Raw genomic sequence first — 4,604 nt, 5'->3', positions numbered from 1 at the left:
TCCGGCGTTCTTGGCAGCGCACAGTAGCTTGCTTGTGTTGCAGAGAGCCATTCAGAACTAGAGGCTTGAGATAAAATATCACTTGCTATTTTTTGCATGACTGTTTACAACCTGCAATATACTGTTTGCTCACTTTCACTGTTGCTCGATCCCAGATTTAGTTCTGTACGTTGCAGATAGAAAGGATATTTTTTTTCTACTTAGCATTTAGCACTCCAACATACATTCTGCTGAATGAATGCAAATGAAAGTACTTTGTGCTGAGCAATTGTATTAGTTTCACTACTCCTTTTTGTTCAGACTGTGTTGAAAGGAAACTACTCATACTCTCATTTTTGTGGTTGCTGGTTGTAGTACAAAACAGCTCTGCACAGTTCGTGTTAGGGCAAGGATTCATTTACATGTGGTTGCTTGGTTCTGCCCTGAAATCTTGTAAAAGCCTTAATATAATTGGGAATCAGCTCCAGAGGCTGTGAACCGGTAAGAATGATGTTTTTTGTGACTATTGGAGCTTGGAGCAAAAAAAAGAGAATGTTGGGGGAAAAAAAGAATGTTTTTCTACTTCAGAGTGATATGGAACTTAGGGACAGCTCGCTGTGTGGAGCCCACTTCAAATCAATGGGTTCTTGATGTTTTCTGTAGCTCAAAACTTTCAGCTCTATAAAACGAGTTGTGACAGGGCTGAAATTCCTTTTTCAGGCTGCTTTCTATCATTTACAGAATTGAGGTATTTTTCCAGAGTATTCTGAGTGTAGTTTCATGGTACTTCTTGAGTCAGTGCTTGGTTTTTGTTTTGTTGGTGGTTTTTTTTTTTCCATTTTGTGTGGAAGTAAATAAAACTTTTCATCCAAGAATAATTTAGTTACTTAATCATTGATTTCCTTGGAGCACTAAACAGTTGGAAGGGAAGGAAATGAAAATGATTTAGGTATGACAAGCACCAATGTTTTTCTCTGAGAACAATTAGCTGATGTCTGGACCTGGAAGGGCTGTTGTTACAGTAGGAGGATTTTACAGTACTTCAGAGCACAGTCTCATTGCAAGCTATTTTAATATTTAGACTTATTTTGAGATTCTGTCCTGTCTTTGGTTCTTTCTGTGCTGTAGTAACAAGCACAAATGGAAGCTGAAAGTTGCACGCTGGTCTTCTGTAGCTCAGCAGAGCTGCAGTGGAAAGGCAAGACATCTGAGTACTTCCAAAGCAATACTAATTATTGTGTATGACATTAGAGTGGCAAATAACATAGCGAGCACATTGCTATTACTGCAGTTGGACAGTGTCACACTAAGGGGTCTTCCTAACTTCATGGCTGCACTGAGGAGCTGTTGGATGGATTGCTCTCTGCCCTACAAAGAGCTCCTAGGGAAATTACATCAGAAGTTGGCAACAATTAATCTGGATTATTGAGTCAAGAATAATATTTATCTGGAAAATAGTGGATCAAATCCTGCAGGTCTAACTGGGCCTACTGTGAATAAATTAAAACAGTGTATTTTTGTATGAGTCATAAATCATATTACAGTCATCACTGTGGTTAACTAAAAGTATTTTAATTTAATCAAAATACAGTTAAAACTCACTTAAAGAAGTTTGATATCAAATGTACTGCCTTACACACAGATTAATTCTTTCAATGGTGGTGTGAAGAATTAAACACCAAAATAGATCCTGTTATACGTGACTGTGGATTTATGCATTACATGTTTCTGAGCATGAGTTTCCAACACTTTGCTTTTTCTTCTTACATTAGAATAAAAGAGAACAATATTCCCATGCTTTTGAGACTTCTGTTACAGCATTCATAGCTTTAACAGGCCATCTGCTTTGGAGTAATGTAACTGCTGCAGAGCATTGCTTTCTTGGTATACGCATATCTTGACAGATGGAGAATGTGAGCCCTCTGGATTCATCAAGAAATCACTTTTATGTGTAGCTGCTCTATACATTTCTAGCCATTTGTAAAACAGTGCTAACTCCTAGGTCACAGAGACTACAAAATCACAGAATCACTGCTGTTTCAGGGATATACAGGTTGTCTTTATTCCAGATTTCTTCTCAGAGTGGAGTCAAAAACAAATTCAGACCTGGTGTGCAGAGCTTTGTCCAGCCAGGTTTTGAAAACCTCCAAGGACAGAAATCCCACAGTCTCTGTGATTCCTGCCAGAGTGTTTATTCTCACACTCATTTTTTCTTTTCTGTCCATGCTGAACCACTCTAGTTTAATCTGATGTCACTGTGTTGCCCATATACAAGACATCACTGGCAAGAGCCTGTACCCATCTCCTTGTCCTTGTTCATGCATAGGTATTAGAATATTGTTTTGTGCCTCAAAACCTCTGCTCCAGACAGCAGTTGTCATGGACACTACAAGGAGTATTTCACCTCCCTAACTCAGCTCAGACACTGTCATGCTTTAAGGTTCTATATACAGACTCAAGAGCTGCTACACAGCTCTGCTGTGGATGGCCTTCCACCACACCTCTTCCAGGAGCATCTGGGTCTATTCTAGCCCTGGTTGCCCTGGCTGTGCCAGGAACTGGGGCAGTCTTTGTGGATGATCCTTTGGAAGCAGATGAGGAGAATTGCATCTTGTTCATGTTGGACTTCCTTGGCCCAGATGAGGAGGTGCTGAGCCAGCTTCTGGACTTGCCCCTGCCAGCACATACAGGAGCTTGTTGTTCTTGAGTGGTGCAGTGAGGAGGCCCGCTGCCTGAGTGGTTTGAGGGGCATTTCTGGTGATGGGATCAAGAGAGCAGCTCTGCTACCTGCCCAGCAGGCTCAGGGACTCCTGCCCCCCAAGTAGACTGCTTCAGGAGATGTTCTCTGTCAAATGCAGGATCTCCATCAGAGCACCTCAGCTACTTTTCATGTGGGTCCCAGCCATCTCTTCTGCATCTCTGTTCACATCCTGAGGGAGCAAGAAGAGACTCAGGAGGCATTAGAAAGTCCCTCTGCTTCCAGCCAGGGCTGTGGGCATTCCTCAGTGAGTCTCCATCACCAGCAGAGGAGAATTTTCACCTGTCCAGCCTTACTGCCACCCAGCAAGAGGCCACACCACCATCAATAGCAAGAGGGTACCTGAATACCTTGCAAGTGGCCTCACAGTGTCATCAGTCAGCTCACTCAGCACCATCAGATACATCCCACAGGTACAAATGGAACTCGTATGTCTAAAGCTTTTCTGTTGGAGCAAATGATGTTCTGTTATGAGTTCCCTGGTTAGCAGTGCCAGTCTCCTGATGATGTGTTGTTGTTTTTTTTCTTCTTGAAAGTGAATTGTTCTTGTTGAAGAGAAGATTGTAGGGCCTGCTAGTCCTTTTGAACTCCTTTCAAAGTTAGCTCCCATAAGAGCCATTTTCCAGCTATTTCTTAACTGAAAAAAACAAAGCTGTCACTCTTGAGTTCAGGGCTTTCAAGTGCTCTGCTACTATGGCTACTCACCTTTTACACACACCACAGGATCTTGAATTCATCTGTATAAGGGTCAAAGCTGCTACTGATTATCATGACCCTGACAAGTCTTCCACATTTGTGTGTTACAGATCCAGGACAGCATCACCCCAGGTTGGTGTATCAGCATCTGTGTTATCCCTGCTCCCTCCAGAAATGTCTGTGTCATTTGTGGCTGATGCCGGGGAGATTGAAGATCACCAGAGAAACCAATGGCAGTGACTGAAGAACCCCAGCAACACTGTCATACAACGGAAGTGCTCCAGCTCAGGCTTAGCAGTTGAGGGTATAAGAAGACAGTGCCAAGAGAGCATTCCCCAGGGATCAGATGTACTCTCTGAAAATAAAGTAAGGTGGTGTATTCTGGTGTTAGGTTCATCGGTTGGGTTTCATTGTTTTGTACATACAATAAAGTTATGTTGGGTCAGAAACTGAATGCTTGTCTCCTGTGTGAATGTATTTGTGATCAGTTTAAACCTTTTTGTTCTTGGGCACAGCCTTTCAGAATTTGTACAGAATTCTTGTACTCTAACTACATGGCTTTTATTTTGTGAGATTCTTCCAATCATTTCAGTTGACCTTCTCTGCACCTGCTCCAAATTGATTTAATCTTACTTGGACTTTAACTGAAGCCCACACAAATCTCACTGGTACAATTTGTGCCTATATTTTGTGCTCTGTACCTGCCCTGCAAAGCACTTCCCCTTCTCACAGCACTGTCTTACAGGTAGATACTGTAGGACCAGCTGTATACACTTGGCCTGCTTGGTACTTTCTCAACAGTTGTCAGCCGCGGATCTCCAGAGCTGAAATTTTTGCTACTGTTTCTGAAACAATATGACTTCAGTTGACTTTGGGATCTGGGTTGTGGTGGCTTCACCTTGGTGGGCAGCTGAACAGCAACATGTTTCCCTCTTGCCTTCCCTCTTTGAAGGAAGAGGGGGAGGGAATATGATAAAAAACAGCTTAAAGTTTGAAAGAAGGACAGGGAGATTGTTCAACAGTTAGTGCCAGAGGCAAAGGCTCAGCAGAGGGAGGTTAATTTAATTTACTACCTCTTAACAAGAGATTGGAACAGTGAGAACTAACAGTAAACCTACCTACCCACCCATTCCCTCTTCTGCCTCTTCCCCCAAGCTGTGCAGAGGAACAG

At 42.5% G+C, this 4,604-nt stretch overlaps 1 long non-coding RNA gene across 1 annotated transcript; it reads left to right on the top strand.

Annotated features, from left to right (window-relative positions):
• The first annotated feature begins 486 nt into the window (after window positions 1–486).
• Window positions 487–3,887, top strand: LOC116238199 (uncharacterized). Its single transcript, XR_004168907.2, has 2 exons — window positions 487–3,150; window positions 3,544–3,887. It is a non-coding gene; the product is annotated as an uncharacterized LOC116238199 (long non-coding RNA).
• The last annotated feature ends 717 nt before the right edge of the window (window positions 3,888–4,604 follow it).

This window comes from Phasianus colchicus, chromosome Z (assembly GCF_987193195.1).
Source record: "Phasianus colchicus chromosome Z, bPhaCol1.hap1.1, whole genome shotgun sequence".
NCBI classification, from domain to species: Eukaryota; Metazoa; Chordata; class Aves; order Galliformes; family Phasianidae; genus Phasianus; species Phasianus colchicus.
Note: the sequence above shows the minus strand (reverse complement) of the source record. Positions and strands in the feature narration are given on the sequence as shown.